The sequence below is a fragment of the Phalacrocorax aristotelis genome, chromosome 10 (genome assembly GCF_949628215.1).
Source record: "Phalacrocorax aristotelis chromosome 10, bGulAri2.1, whole genome shotgun sequence".
Lineage (NCBI taxonomy): Eukaryota > Metazoa > Chordata > Aves > Suliformes > Phalacrocoracidae > Phalacrocorax > Phalacrocorax aristotelis.
Window position 1 is genome coordinate 2,005,241 of NC_134285.1, and position 16,393 is coordinate 2,021,633.

Here is a 16,393-nt window from a genome sequence, read left to right on the forward strand (position 1 = left end):
CAGGAATCGGTAGGATGCCAATGGCGTCAGTGGAGCAATGCTGCTCTGCATCAGCGGGATTCCCAACTCAAAGTTACATCTCAGTCTGCCAGAGCTGCCTTGTTTTGTGCAAACACTGATTTTTAGGTACAAGTGGGAGAAAGCTGTTGGTGGAAGCAGCTTTGACGGGCACGTTCACTTGCTAGAAATCTGTACTGTGTGCTGAACTCGCAGCCTCTGCTTTGTGCTGAGCTGAAAATGAGCAGAGAGTGGAGGATGCACATGTTTTCAGAGAACAGGGGAGAGCTGGCAGTGGCGGGGATAAAAGCAACATATGTCTGATTGAATAAATGGAGAAATGCAGGCCAGATGGCTGGAAATACTAAGAACTGTTTAATAATTTCTAAACTCTTTGCTCTCTGGAGCAAGATTATGGGCACTTGGAAGCTTTTCCTCTCTGCTCAGTTTGCCTCCCGCGTTGGCTGCATTACTCTTGGCTTTGGGCAGAGCTCTTAATATTGTTTGTGACCTTCAGAAATCTGTGAAATTATTACCTGGGGTATAAATGTTGGGCATCTTTTAGGAAGCAGCCAATGATTTGTAAGGATGATCGCTCCATCCCAGGCAGGTGGGGCTTTGGAAGTGCCTTTGTGGCTGTTCCAGCCCCATATATGCTATAGGGTCTGAATATAGGGCGGTAATTGGGGTAGGTCCTGGAGGAGGCTGGTCTTTTGGTCTAGTTCACACTGACGTGGCTGGGCCAGTTTGAAAACAGGAGTATCTGTGCCAAACGCTGGCAAAATTGTCTGCCCTGGAAGCCTCGGAGAAGCTGGAAGGACCCTCCCGGCCCAGGCTTCCTTCAGTACCCCAGACCCAGGTGTCCTGGTCTTCCCCACACTACATCTCTGTGGGCAAATATCTTAGGGGATGCTGGGGGGTGGTGAACGCAGTGGAACGAATTAGCGCAGGAGGTGGACGGGCTGGTGTTGCTGCAGGCTCGGGGCACGATCAGGGTGGTGGTGTAATGGCAAGGGCCAGGCTGGAGCAGGTGGGAACCAGCGTCCTCTGGTCCATCCCCGCCTTCCACCTCTTGTGAGGTTAGCAGCTGATTTTCTCCCCGAGTTTCCAAGAAGATCGAAAAGTGCCAAATTAAGATGGAAAATGCTGACTGTGCAGTGTTGCTGGCCAGGAGAGGACAGGGGAGGAGAGGTTTGCGGCATTGAGGAGGTGCTCTCTGCCATGGCCACCAGCGGCTTCCCAGATGTGGGAGGCTGGGATTGCGCAGGCTTGCGGCAAATGACCCAAACTCACACCTAATTTCCCTGGTCATTAGAGGAGCTGCTCTGTGTTGGCGATTCATCTCCTCCCCAGAAAAGCTTCTCTCTTTGGGAGGACACAAATAGGAAGCCTTTGCAGGTCAGCCGGGAAGTCAAGCTTCGGTTTTGCGTGGTCAAAAGTCTAATTTTCTTCAAAGCAGGAGTTTGCATTTGCTTTTAAATACAAAGAAAGTAACGATCTTCCAAGTGAAGTCTGGGATTTGGTCGGTGTTGGCCTTTCATAATAGGGGAGGTTTTGAGCAGAAAAGAGACATCTGTGGTTTAGGGGAAAGGCTGAGCTTTTTGCTACTTCAGAAGCTCGTAACTGGCTGTCAGGTTTCTCTGTGGATGGTTGTAAAAATATATATTGTTATATTTTCTCTAAGATATTTGTTGTTTTGCACCAGACAAATTGCCCTCAGGGTCACTGGGCGTGTGGTCTCTTCAGGGACAGATCCTGCCGACCCCTGAGCAGGTACCATTGACTTGAGAGCTCTGTGTGCTGCTGGAAGAGCTGTTCTGCTCCTCCCCATGGTGGGACACTTCAGAAATGAAAATATTGTATTCTTTGGGCGATCTCTTTTTTTTTTTTTAAGTTCCCGTAGAGGGAAAGGGGATGGTAGGAGCAGAAATTGCAGTTACGTTAAGTTGGAAATCCTAAATAATCCAAAAATAATGCAGGTTGCACTTTTTGAAGTTGCTTTCTTTCCTTGCACAATGGAAGGGAGAAAAATAAATCTGTGCGTAGACCCTGTTTCAAGGAAACTGAATTGCAAATAAGAAAAACAAATTCAAGTTAATTCTTCTTTTCCAAGCACAGCTCCATTCAACATTTTAAAAGTCAAGGGATTTAGGGATCTGGGGATAGCGTCAATGTTTTTTTGGTAACAAGTACAAACTGTAGCAGGTTTTAAGACTTCAGAAGCTGTTTCTGATTAGTATCTTTTCTTTTGACAACAGGTTTTTTTTAATTCTTTTCAGGAAAAAAAAAAGGGAAAGGGCTTTTTGTAACACAATTGGGCTAGAGATGGGGGAAAATCTGTTTGAAATATTCAGGGACCTGAAAGAAAATCTTGAGTGAATAATAAGTTTAACTGACCTTAAAATATCCCATTGCCATGAGGGATTTGAGAGTAATACTTCAAATGGATTTTTGATGAGGCTCTCCAGGCTGTGGGGAATTGAATATGTTACCCAACATGTTTTCTGATCTAAATTTTCACAATAACTAGGAAAAACTATTCTGAAATGCCTAAAGAAGGTTTTGTTTTGGTTTTGTGGGTTTTTTTTTTTTCCCCTTTACTTTAAAGCTACTGCCATGCAGGGAAAAATCAATTTACTGTAAGGTGACTTATCAGAACTATTTTTTTTTTACCCCCCAACATTAAATTTCATCCTAAAGCAGAATTCGTCCTGGCAGCAAGCGTGTGCCCGCATCCTCGGCAGGTACCCGCCAGCGCTGCGTTATCCCCGTGCCCGCTGGGTCGTGTCCCCCGGCGTGGGGGGGCAGCGTGTACCCCCGTGCCTGGCACCGGCCGGGGGGCTCTGGTGGGACCCTGGTGCGGTGTCACTCTCCCCAGGACCCCCGTCCTCCCCTCCATTGGCAGCAAGTCCGTGCTGGTGGGGCGTATGTGGGCAGACGCCCCCGGGAGACGCGCTCTGAGCGGGCAGGGCATCCTTCGCTGGGGAGCAGAGGGACCCCCAAACCCCAGGACAGACCGTCCCTGCGGTCGCTTCTTTCTGAAGTGGAAGCAACCAGCGCTTTCTGGGGTACCTTGCTGTCTGTCCATCCATCCATCCATCCAAGGGGCCGATTCAATCACAAGCGGACAGAGGGACGTCCATTGCCCACAGGAGCGGTGCGGCTCCGCGATGGGCTCCATTCATTCCCACTACCCTGGAAAATGGAGCACAAAGCAGCATTAACGCCCCATCCTGCCCCCCACCCCTGGCCCCTCTGATCCCGAGGCTTTCCTGGACCAGTCCCTGGGACTGGGATGGGAAACCTGAGGGCTCTGCCACTGCAGGCAGGTGGTCCCATCCGGGGCCGGGCGCTGCCTGCCAGTCAGGCACAAACCCCCCATGAATTACGGACGCGCTCTCATAAGAGGGCCGGGGAGCTTTCACAGCGTGCGCCGCTCTCGCCATTGAGATGTTTGACTGGGGGAAGCTGCGATCCCGTCGGATGCCGTGGAGAAAATGGGAGCTTTATGCTCTCTTGGCACAGGGCGACGCGCGCGCGGTCCTGGCCCAGCTCCGGCCAGCGTATCGCGCTTTTTTTTTTTTAAATGATTTTTTTTTTTTTTGGTGTGCTATAGACCTGTGCAACCCACGCTGAAAGCCATTCCTTGTGCTGCTCAAGTCCCCTCGCTGTGGGCTTGTCCTCGTGGGTGGCTTGCAGTCGGCCGGCAGCGGCTCTGCCTTGCCCTCGGTGAGTTGGTTACATGCTCCGTATTCCATATCTTTTTGACTTTAGTCATTATGAAAACAAGCCGGGTGAGCACCCTCTGTCTGCTGCTGGCAGATAAAAATATAGATCTGTTTTATCTGCTAATAAAGTTTGAGTTGTGGTGTTGAGGAGTGGAACAGATGAGTTTAGTGAGCAGCTTGAGCCTGGATAAATGCAGCATCACTGTCAGCATCCCAGACATCCCCGTGGCCTGCGGAGCACCCGGGTGGGCAGGGAGGGCGCAGGCAGCCACTGCTCGGTGCCACCCGGCCCCACTGCCAGCACCTCTCTCCCTCCACCCCTCGCTTTATTCTGCTTTTATTTTTCCCGTTGCAGCCGTCCCTTGGTGTCCCAGCCTGGGGCTGAGCCCGGCCCGCTGAGCCGCTGTCACCAGGAGGAGAGCTCTGCTCAAGCCCTCTGTTCCTGTCCGCACAGACCAACCCTGGCTGAAAAGCCATTTCCCATCAAGGATGCTCTACCCCATCCGCAGCTCGGAGGGCCTGAGTACCCCCGGCGTCCCCGCGAATGCTGCTCGCAGCCGGGGTTCATTTGCCATGTGCTCTCCTTACACAGTTGGGTGGAAAAATGGAGCTGAAGGAGAAGTGGCCCAGGTTCCTCTGCCTGGCCTCATCGCTGCTGCGGTGTCCTTGTGGTCTGTGGGTCCGTGGGCTGGTGGGGCCACGCAGACGGGGCCGTGACCCTGCAGCTCATGGTGGTTCAGTGGGATGCATCAGTGCAGCGTGCTCACAGGTGCTCAGAAAGCCAGCCAGCATAAGCCCAGCGTTTGCATCATTCATGGTTTCAGTGTGCCTCTCTGCATCGCTTTTTTGGAGTGGAGGCACCTGACGGGAGTGTGATCTGACCTCGGGGATCTCGTGGCTCCCCGCAGCGGCGCAGCTCCTGCTGCTGCTCACCCCAGAGCCCAGCTCTGCCCGGAGCCCTGCTCTATGGGTGAGCTTTCTGACCGGATCCTCCAGCATCCTCCTCACAACATCCCCTGCGTCCCTGGAGGCTTTTAAGCCGGTGCTTCCCAAGCTGTGGTCTGTGGCGGTGGTGTGGAGCAGCGAGCCCCTCCAGCCGTACGCTCGGTGCCGGTCGGCTTCGGAGCCGCGTTGCACTGGAGCGCAGCTCCCTGATTTCCAGCCTCCCCATCCTCTGTGGCTTCAGCCGTGCGACGGGCGCAGAGCCCGGCCTGGGAGGGAGTGGGGGGTCAGCCTGGAGGGTGCCTTTTCCTCCTCACCAACTGCAGAGATGGGGACAAGGATGCTGGAGAAAGACGTCCCGCGGGTGGGGGTGGGGGGTGGGGGCACGGTGGCACCCCAGAAGCTGAGTCAGCAGGTTGTGGGCTCTGGGAAATGTTCCCATCAGCTCGTAACGTCCCACCCCACATGAGTCTAGCAGCAAACAAGCTCCCAGTGCCCTCCCTGCTTTTACAGAGCAGCTGGAGTTCCCAGGCACACTGGCCGTCGGCTGAATGTGCCTTGGGAGGAACGCCTCTTGGCCTCCCACCGCTTAATGCGCTCCAAACAGCCCCAGATTATTCCTCTGTTGCATTCAAAAAGGGGAAGAAAGAGAAAATTGTGGTCCCGTAGCAGCCCCCGGGATCGTGGGCTGGGGAGCTTCCCCCACGCCTCCCGGGGGCATGCAGACCACACGAGAGTCCTGCTCGCTTTCTGCCGGCATGGCTAAGGGGAACGCCGGCTCCCCGCGTCCCTGCGAAGCGCGTGATCCTGCCGGAGCCGTGGGGTCATTGCCTTGTTCCTAGCTGGTCTAATGTCAGGCTCCAGGATCTGGCCCTTGCCCCGCTCGTGACTGTTTTTAACAGAGATGCTGTTCGGTGCACGTGTGAGCATGGGTGTAGCTGTGCTGGGGCTAAAAGACCTGTCGATTCAGCTGGGTGGCTGGTCTCGAGCCCTGGCCGAGGGCCACCGGTGGACCCGTGCGCTGGTGTTGGTGAGCAGTGGGCTGATCTGCCCCGGCACAGTTATTTCAGTGCGTCCCTCCCTTTTTGCTGCTCTAGGAGCTGGTCCCGGCTGCAGAGATGGCTGCGGGGAGGCCCGGCTGCGTCCCGCCGGGCAGGAGCAGCTCCTCTGCAGGAGCACACGAAGCTGTTGCCTTTGTGGGGGCTCAAGCGCGGGGCTGGGGTGCCGGCAGCGCTGGCCTTTGTCATGGTCCGGCTCTTTGGCTGCGGTTGTCGATGGATGGATCGGGGATGGCGGCAGGAGAGCCGGGCTGCCGTCCCGTTAGTTTTCTGTGCCTGGTGCTCACTGTCCCCGTCAGGTGTGTAGGACAGCATTTCCACGACTGCTGCTTCTTGACAATTTCTTAGGCTGGGTATTAGCAGACAGCAGCCCAAGTCGTGCTGCTACGCTTGTTGTGTCCATGGCTGTGGTCTCCCTGGTGCTTTTCCTTCTCAGTGGCTGTTCATGAAGCTCCTTCACAGCAGGACCATCAGCCGTGGCAAGCCTTGATGTTACCAGTCCTTTAAATACAGCCTGACTTACTGGTTGCGTGCCCTGGTGTGGGCTTGGCTCCACATGTCCTTGGGTTCTGCAGCCCAAATGTGCCATCCGGACCTCCACTGTGGACCCTGGCCCTCGCGAAGCCCCCGGCTGCTCCCCGCCTCAGGCTGGGCTATCGGGAGCGGCTGCCAGGGATGCGGGGATTGATCTGTCCATCTAGCAGCAGACTCCCATCCGTCATCCCTCCACCCATCCATCATCACCCAGATATTGAAGTGTCTAGTTAAGGATGTTAATGTGATGATGCTGTAGCAAATGAGGAATAGATTCAAGCTCCTGGCTGGTGGAATTACTGCTTTCCTTCTCACCCAGGTGCACCAAACCGTTCCTGGCACTGTGTAAGTGGGTGAGTGTCCGTGTGGTCCCATACTGGGCTCTGCAGGAGCGAGGAGCCCATGGGAACATGGCTCCTGCTTTTTCATGTCACCAGAGTCCTGGGTGGCTGTGGGCTTCCAGCGTATCGCAGCCAGGTCTGACTCTTGGACCACGAGAGTTTTGTACTGCAGCAATTGGCCTACAGGTTGTTAACGGAGGCGGCCGAGGTGGCCACCGGCCCGTCTGCTGCCGGTGCCGCAGGGGAAAAATGAGATGGGTTAAATGAGTTGGGTTTTTACCTTCCCTGGGAGTTACTGTTTGTTTCCTGACACAGCCCAGGGGAGACGGTGTCACTCCCAGGCACTCTTGGTTTCTGCTGCTGCAGAATCACTTGCTGTGCCTTGTTCCCTCCCTGCTCTGTCAGGCTGCGAGCTGGGACGGCCTCTGATGCTTACGGAAACATTTTACTGTGAATAAATTTAGGGGCAAAAACTACAAGCTGTGAGTAAACAGCTGAAGAGCAGGGAGAGGGGATGCACGGGGCACCCACTAGCACCTGTGCCCCTCCAGTCCTGTCCCGGGGAGATGCCCTCCCAGGAGGGGCTACACCTGAAGCACAGCCGTGATATTAGACACAAGAGAATCCACACAGGCAGCTGCAGTATAAGCTTACCCACATTAGGCGACATGAGTGAGCCCACATCAGAGGGTTGGCTCCTGTGATGCTGAGCGGCTGCCTGTGCTTCTTGTCCTAAATCAGTCCCCAGGGAGAAGGGGCAGCGGCGCGCGGGGGACGGTTGCTTTTGGAGGAGCAGCAGCTGGGAGGTGCTGGCGTTTACAGCCCGAGGCTCCTGCTCCCGCAGCAAAACACGGCTTGAGGGCAGACAAGCATTTCCTCCTGCCCCACCTCGGTGGTCTTGGCAGAGATGTGGTGGTCTCGGGCTCCTGAGGAGCCACTGCTCCTGTAAAAGCGAGGCAGGGTCCCGCCCGCCTGTAGGGGGGCAGCCTGATGGAGCCCCAAGCATCCCTATGGAGCAGAACCTCGGGAGGTCCTGCTGCCTCGACAAACACCAGTGGGACCGCATGGGCTGCCCGGCACGTCTGGGAGGGCCGCCCTGGGGCTGCTCAGCCTGGTTTAGGCTCAGCCCAGGCTGATGCCCAGCCCTGGTTTAGGCCCCGCTCCCCAAGAGGCGTTGCTCTGTCTGCCGTGAGCCAGGAGAGGGGTAGCTCAGTGGGGAGAGGGGCTGGAGGTCTGCGTGCCCCTCGCTCCGCAGCGCTCGGGGGGCTTGGCCGCAAGCCGTGGAGGTGGCAGCGTGCTGGCACAGCTCTCGGGGGAGTGCCGCCTTGGCTGGTCATCGGCTTCCCAATTTTCAAACGTAGAAATGAAAATCAACCTATTGCTTCCTGGAAGCACGTAAAAGGTTGATGACTGGAAACAGCACAAATTAAATTAAGCAGGTATTATCGTCGCTGCATCAGTGGGAAAGGTGGTGCAAGATTTACTCCCCTTCTCTACGAGGGCAAAATGAAGAGCAGCTTTCTAATTCTGCCAGCCTCCACGCTTCAACCTCCGCTGCTCTGCTGGCCACCAGCTTCTGAGGGATTAAGACTGTCTCAAATATATACGATGACACATAATAACTTGGGAGCAAATAATGTAGCCTTTGAATTCCTCTTCCCGCTTTCCAAAGCCTGGGGCTTTGCAGAAATGCCCTTTCTTTGCTGTGGCTCCTCTGCCTGGCTTTGCCAGGGCTGGGCGAGTCCCTCCTGCGCTGCCCTGCCTGCTGCGGAGGTGGTGTTTTGCCTGATCTGAGGGTCTTTTTCCAGTTGGGAAGAGAAGCTGTGGCAGCGAGGCATGCTAACGTCGTGGGGCTGGGGCGAGCTGGGAAGCTTGCTCATTTTTTTCCTTACGAAAAGGGCAGTTTGGGGACAAGCCAGCAGCAGGCTGCCCCCGGAGGCTGGCGCTACCCTGGGGTGTGGGGTCAGGACTGTGATCCTTAGGATATCTGGCCTGGCTGCTGGTATTAACTGATGCCCAAGGTCTGGCAGAGTCCAGCCCCTGGCTCCGGGGAGGGTTTTGCTGCTTGTGAGCACAGCTCTGCCCGGTGCGGTGGGCAGGGACGCCTGCCAAAGGTGGCTCTGCCTGGGGAGCTGCTTAACGGGAAGATTAGTGAGTCTTTCCAACTTCTGCAAATGTATTTTAGTTGCAAGCAGCGTGTTTCTCCTTTGTCCGCAATGCTGGACACCCAAATACCTTGGTACTAAGTGGGACCTGGGGAGCCCGAAGCCCAGCAAAGCTGGCGTGGACGGGGCTGATGGGTTTTGGGCTGTGCTGGAGTTGCCTTGCCTTGAGCCCAGGGCAGTGGTCGGGGTCCCAGCTGCCACTTGGCCATAGCTTTTCATGGAAATGTGCAAACTTCCTATTTTTGATCCTTGTCCTCCATCAAATCTGGCTGGAAACAGCCGGTGGGATCAGACGTGGCTAGGGGAAGACAGGCAGACAGCTGCGTGGACAGGCAGACAGACCGTGTGATTGCTTAAGCCACATTTCCTTAGGAAGCCAAGCTAAAAATAATCAAAATCCAGCCCTTTCCCACAAACAGCTCCGGTTGCCACAAACCGATGCTTTTCCAGTGAAGAAATGTTTTGTTAGAGAATTCCCAGTTGTTCCTGCTGGAGGCAGGGAAGGAGGGAGGGAGCACCGATGCTGGGATGAGAGACCCGAACCTGCCGGGCTGCAGATGGAGCCCCTCCATCCCCACCCGGGCACCTCGGGCTCACCCAGCACGGGCGGTGGGGAGCTGGGAGCTGCCAACGGCTCAGCCTGGGCACGGGTCTGGAGAATCCCCCGTGTCTGAGCCTTCCCCGGGCCTCCACGGCCCCTTTCTCTAGAGCTGGAGAAACAGCTCTTTGGTTTGTTTTTTGTTTTTTTTTTTTAGCAAAGTGCGTAATCCACCCACATCTCCCTCCTCGGTGGGGGATTTCCTTCGCCTGGGGACCAGCTGAACCGCAGTGCGAGGGGAGGGGGGGACAGGCTGCTGCCCCGCTGGGCGCCCAGCAGCATCCCCAGCATCCCAAAGCCTTGTTGTCCGGGCTTGGCTGGATTTCTGAGGCTTCTCCCTTATCTGTGGAGGAAATACTTATTAGCTCCCATGTGATGGGCTGCAGACTGGGGGACGAAGTCCTGCACACGCATGGAAGTGACTGAGCAGGTTGTCAGGGAGAATAACCATTTGGCAGCCGCTCCAGCGCCGCGAGCTCCTCTCCCAGTTCCCTTTGCCTGGCTCCTGCCAGCGTTTCGGCACATGCCATGGGACGGGATGGCACGGGGCAGCTCGGGCTGCACGAGCAGTGGTGGCGCGTGTCACCGCCGCGCTCCGGGGCGAAGCTCAGCTCTGCTCTTCGCCAGGAAACAGGGCTTTTTCTGATAGCAAAAAAAAAAAAAAAAAGCGCTAAATTTGTTTCCCATCTTCCCCTAGGCTGTATTACAAATTTGACACAGATGGGGAATCTTTTTTTTTCTTTCTGTGGAAAACTGGATGCATTTTCCATCCCAACAAGAGCGGCATGACAGCATTCGACCCGAGACAAACGCCAAACAAACCGTATTTCTGTTTTTTGTCATTGATGGAGATGGGGAGGGCAGACAAGCTCCTCCAGCTCGGGGCCGTCGCGAGCTGCAGCACACATGGCACGTGCTTAGCAGAGAGCTGGGATCTGCTCCCAGGGGACACCGGCCGGGTGCAGTGATGGTGACCATTACAAGGGGGTTTTTGGTTGAAGTTTCCCCTGTTGACCCCCAAAGCCAGGGAGGGAGGGTGCAAACTGCAGCCCCCATGCAAAAACTGGGGGGACGCAGGGGTTTGGGGTGATGGATGCTGTCGCGACCTCCGCTCTGGGGAAGGGGAGACAAGGGGGGTGGTTTACTCTTGCGGAGGGGCTGTTGGGCACCATGTGGGCTTTGCTCTCCAGCCACAGGGTGAAACCTCCCTCCTTTCAGATGCAGTTATGGCTCCCTCGCCCTGCTCAGCCAGGGAAGGTGACGAGGAGGAGGGCTGGGCAGCCCTGGCTCCGTCCCTGCCTCCTTGCAGGCAGCTGTCTTGAGGGCTTGGGGAGTAGCCATTGCCTTTGATGGGTTAACCTGGGGGTAACCTGCTGCTCTGCAGAGCTGCTGCCTGCTCCAGGCCATCAGGCAGCACGCAGGGAGCGTGCAGCCGTGCCTCCTGCCAGGGCTGGGCAGGCAGCAGCCCAGCAATCGCCCACTTGAGCTGTCAAAAGCATTACAGCAGCGCTGGGGAGATGGGAACGGCCGGATCCTGCCCACAGCCTGGCCGCGGCTGGGGGTCGGGTGGGGGTCTGCGATCGCAGCACTGCTGCCTCAGCACATTTTTGCCCCTCCTGCCTGCACGCAGCTGTGGCATCGCTGCCTCCCCGTCCTCCCCATCCTCCCCTCTGCGGGCAGCCCCCCTGCCCCACACCTGCAGCAGCTCCCCGGGCCGTGCGCCTGTGGGACATCTGCTCCCTGCCCCGAGCCCCCCGGCAGCCCTGTGGAGGGTCCCCGTGTGCCAGCCAAGAGCTGATGCTGCAGATGATGCTGCTCATCTGCCAGCTATTGAACCCGGCCCAGGCACCCGTGGAGGTTTGTCTAAACTCAGGTAATTGCACCAATATGGTGCTTTTGCTCCCCCGGGCCAAACCCTACAGCTCATGCATCACTTTGCGCTGCTTCTTGAAGCTGCTGCTGGCTCAGAGCAGAGCTGGCTGGTCCGGCGCCACGCAGCGAGAGCAGGCCTGGTACTGCTGGCTCCTGCACCCCCCTCTCCCCACTCCTGTGCCCCCTCGCTGTGCACACCCTCCTGCTCAGGCCCCGGTGCCAGCAGCAGCTTCTGGCGATGGGTGTCCGGCACTGGTTTTGATGCTGTGGGGGACAGGGTCCCCCCACGTCGGGGTAGCGTGGGGGGATGCTCCCTGCAAGCCAAGGCACCAGCAGGCTGGGATGGAGGGTTGGGAGAGCTGGGGCAGAGTGAGGCACCAGCTTGGTTCTCCTCCTTCGGAGGGCTGGGATGGCAGGGAGCAGGGGGTCCCGTTTGCAGGGGGATTGAGGTGCTCGGTCACCAGCGATTTGGGCGAGCATTAGGTTCCCAAATACCTTTGTGGATCTGGCTAAGAGAGCTTAAAACTGTCACTGGAAGCTGCCGATGGATCCCCATGGCTTCGTTGCAGACCTCAGACCTGGCTCCAGTTCACAGGCGAGGACTGATTTATGTTTTCTTAGGTAGAAACGAGACAGTTTTGGATGCGTTTCAGAATGACTCGTGGTTAGTTTGAAGCTGAAGCTTCGAGCAGGACTCGGTGCTTGTTCAGCAGGGGAGAGCCAGACAGGGAAAGCATTTTTGCAGAAGCCTCCATGAAATGTAGTCGGTGGACTTGCCACGTGCTAAATGAGCACATGGTGATGGGAGCGGCATTGCTCCAATGGCAGGGGTTGGGCTCTCGCCTCACTCGGAGCATCTTTGATCTCTAAGTCATCAGATCCAACCAGCGCAATTTTAAACTGGATGCGGAAGGTGCTGTGGGCAGGAGAATTACATCGAAATTGTTTGTGTTGAATTTGTTTGGTTTAAAATAGGGACTGTGTGCCTAGCTTTTACTGCTTGATTTACCTACCAGAGTAGGACCTGGTGTCCTCAGGGAGATGCAGGGAGATGCCTGGCAGCATCATGGCAAGGACTGTGCCTGCTGAGCGTGGTCCTGGGTCATCTTCTCCCAAAGCCACCCTGCGAGGAGCCGTGAGAGGAACCTCAGCTCTCGCCCTGGGCTCAGACCCCCTCTCTTCAGCCCTGGCCAGGCCCGTGTGCCGTCGGGCACCATGGTGCTGGGGCAGAGGAGCTGAGCATCCCGGGGGCACCCAAGGGAGGGGGTTTTTCTTCACCCCTTCTGCTGGCAGCATTTTCTACTGGCTGCCCAATTTGGGGACGGGGCCAGCTCTCCCTCCCACCCGCCCCCCTCATTTATGGGAGAGACCTGATACCTGGTACAGATACACTGGTTCAGAGGTAACATCTGGTGGGTTTATGGCCGGTTCATTACTCTAAAATGCGTTAATTGCTTTCTAACGACCCTTGGTGATGCCAGCAGGACCTGATGGGCCTGGTGGATGGCTTCTGATCCCAGCTCTGCTCCAGCAACCAGAAAGTGCAAAATTCCCATTTTTGTCCATTTAAAAGGAGGGGGGGGAAGGTAAAAAACACTTGAAAATGTTGGAATGAGTTATGTTCAAAGTTGTGAGGCTGGGGTGATCTCTTCCCTTCCCCAAAAGGTGCTGGGGGGGTCCCTTCCTCACCCCCCGGCCCGGTGGGATGGCTGCGGAGGAGGTGTGGATGGAGGATGGAGACGAGCACGGCAAAAGGCTCTCTCCTGCCCGGAGCATGAGACGGAGGGGGACAGCCAGCCCTGCCAGCAGTGGCCTCGGAGCAGCCATCTGGAGAGCCCCGCAGCCCCTTCCCCATGGCTCTGCGAGGGTCCGGGCCGGGGCTGGGCGAGGCAGCGGGGCCAGCCCCATACCGAGATCAAATAAACACAAATCCACTGAAATTATTCATGGCTCTGGGGACTTGTCTCGATGCCTCGTCAGCATCTGCTAATCAAATCAAAGCAGCTGTCAATTCGCTGGCCAGCGGGAAGGTCTCGCTCTGGCAGACATGTGTGGATTCCTCCTTTCTTCCTCCCTCGCACGGGCTCCTGCTGCTCCTGCACCTGCAGCGGGGCTGGGACCGGGGTGTTCGATGTGGGGGCTCCTACCCCTGTGCCCTCCCCAGGGCTGGGCAGGGCTGCCCCGGCTGCTGGAGATGCCCCTCACCTGCACCCCGTGATCGAGGCAAGGAGGGATCCCAGGGACCCATCACCGCAGAGGGCAGCGCAGGTCCTGCCACCGGCACTGAACCCTGGCTAATTAGTCTGAGCTAATTAGCTGAGAGCCTGTAGCTTGGGCTGGCACTGCTCAGGGGCTGGGACCACCTGCAGCCACTGTCCCCCGGGACGTGGCACCGCACGGCTGCGGGAGGATGGATGCACTCGAAATATTGCAGGATTTTGCCTCAAACTTAAGAATTGCAGCTCCACGGCGTGGCGGGCACTGGCGTGCAGCAGCCCCAGGCCCTGCAGGCAGCCACAAAATTATAGATAACTCTTTTTTTTTGTTTTTTTCCCCTCCCAAAAGCAGCAGACACTGCTGTGTCATGCATGGGGTTAAGCCACAGCTGCCCGTGGGCACAGAGATCCTTGGGATCGTGCATCGCCCCGAGGCTGCTCGGGGAAACCCCTGCGGCTTTTCCATCCAGGCAGGATCTGGCCATGGTGTGGCTGCGTGGGGTGAGGTGGAGTCGCGAGGGCGAGGGAGGAGGTGGTTGGAGCGATGGGTGCAGCACCGCTCGTGCCATGACCTGAGAGTGCAGCACCACGGGAAAAAAACAGTCTTGATGCCCTTGTGCTTTTGTGTTTGCCTTTTAGGAGCTGCTTTTTGACTAGAGGTGTTTTCCTTTTGCCCGCTTGGGCATTGGGAAGTGGAGGGTTTCGTGTTTCTGCTGGCCATGTAACTTTAAACCTGAAAAAAAAGCGATTTTTGTGGGCTTTTTATGTCCTTCCTGTGCTTTCCTCCATCTAGGTCGGAAACTGGGAGTGATCAGCCCATTGCTGCAAGAGGGTAATTTAATGAAAACCAATATGTGTATTTTTTATCTGTAACTGAAAACAAAGGTCTTATACTTAGAGTGATCTTGGAGGGTTTTTTTTTCAATTTTTTAAAAACAGCAGTAAATTTTGCATCTGAACAGCCTGCCAGAAGCACGCTGCCTGCCTGGAGCGCTCAGGCTGGGGGCAACTGGTCCATAAAAAATAGCTGGTCATTGGAAGTATATAAGGATGCGTTAATCGTGTCATGCCCGTCCGAGCGGCGTGTGCCTTCTCGGCACGGCATTGCCATTGCCTGGGTTAGCGGGGTGCTCTCCCAGAGCAGCGGACAGGGCGTCCTTCCCCTCCCCAGGCTGTCGTGATGCAGAGCCCCCAGCCTGGCAGCTCCATGCAGTTTTAAGAGCAAATTTTCCTTATTTATAGGAGCGCCCAAGGATCCCAGTTATCAGAGGTATAAGGTTTGTCCCCAGTGCCTCTACTCTGGTTGCAGAAGAGCATAATTTGTGTTTCGCTGTGCTCAAACAGCAAGTCAGGTCATAAAACACAAGATACATGGTGAGGCGAGAGTGTATTTAAAAGGCTGATTCCACTGAAAGGTGTAATAATCTGCCAGATTACTTGCTGGGGTAGCTGCAGGAAAATTTACTGCCTTGGAAAGAGATTATCAGCAGCCGCTGCTGCCAGCAGATTTCTTCCTTTTCTTTTCTCAGAGGAAGGAAGCTTTTCATTGAATTCCTGCTGCTCACGCCTGCGAGCGATGCTCTCCCCCTGCAGCCAAACCACCACGTCGGTTCTTACAACTCGGAAGGGGAGAAAAATAATCCCGATGATGACAATTTTTATCCTTATTTCCCCTCTCAGGTGTGAGAGGGAAATTCAAGCCTGTGCTTGAATTATGCTGGTGTGAGCTTACATGCAACCAGTGCGTTCCCTGCTCAGAGCCGGGAGGTGCTGAGCTGGGGGAGGGAGGTCGGCTCTCGCTGCAAGGGCTGGCTCTCGCTCCGGAGGCATAAAGAGGAGAGGGGGCTTGTTCCAGGCAGCCCCGTGCCTTGGTCCCAGGCAGCCCCTGCCTCCCTCCCCGGCCCAGGGCTCCAGGAGCATCTCACCAAGCCCCAGCTGCAGGACCAGGCTTTGCATGGACGGCGCTGGGGCTGCCTCTGCCACGAGCCGAGCGCAGACCCTGACCCCGAGCATCCCCCGCTGCGAGCGGGGGCAAAACCCGAGCATCTGCATCCCCCCCATCCCAGGCAGAGCCGAGCTGATCCCTGGCAGGGAATGGATCCAGAGCAGCTTCCCGGGCTGGAGCTCAGGGCCACTCATGCGCTGAGTTTGCAAGTCCTTCTGCAGTGCCCCCAACCATACACTGGAGGGACTGGGCTGAGGCTTGGTGGGGGCGTGCAGGGGGGTTGGTTTTGTTTGATTTCATTCCCCTGGAAGGGAGGAGGGTGGTGGTGGGCCGGGGCAGCTAACCCCTTTAATTGTGTGCAATGAAGGCTGACAGTGCCGAGGCGCAGCCTTTAAAAGGGGTACTGAACCTTTAATTCCTGAATAAATCATCTCCAGTCTGTTGCTCCTTCATCTGCAAGCTGTTTGAGCGCGCGGGTACATATTCACTGCTGGGAAGGGTCATTTGGAGATCAGAGCCCTCGATTGACCCGGGTCACAGGCAAGACACCTGCCACAGGCTGTCCCCGCGCCCCCGGGGCCGCCGGGACTCGGGAATCAAAGGGACACTGGGGAGCGAGTGGCAAGAAGAGGATTTCTAATTGCTGCCATGCAGACGCGCTTCATTCCAGAAGGATGGAGGGGGCCATGTGTCCCCACTGCAGCCCTGCCCTCGCCTTATGCCAGCTCTAATCCAGCATCCCACCAAAGCTGGGCACGTGTCAGCCCACGCTTTCGGTAGGGTTTTGGGGGATTCACCTAACTATTCTGTTTTTCACCTGGTTTTAACCCAAGCAGCAGGTTCAGCTGCTTTTTCACTCGTGGTTGTTCAAAATGCATCTTTGCTTGTTGCAAGCGAAATATTGGGAACAGGAGGTTGGTTTTGCTTCAGGTCCCCCTCGTGCAGCTGGGGGCTGCAGGTGGCACCGTCCTGCTGTTATTCTGGCTCTGGAGGCAGC

General features: G+C 56.4%; 1 protein-coding gene across 1 annotated transcript in view; it reads left to right on the top strand.

Moving 5' to 3' along the window:
• HS3ST6 (heparan sulfate-glucosamine 3-sulfotransferase 6) overlaps positions 1-16,393 on the top strand; it is a 40,793-nt gene that overhangs the window by 14,222 nt on the left and 10,178 nt on the right. The gene's annotated exons all lie outside the window — the stretch shown is intronic.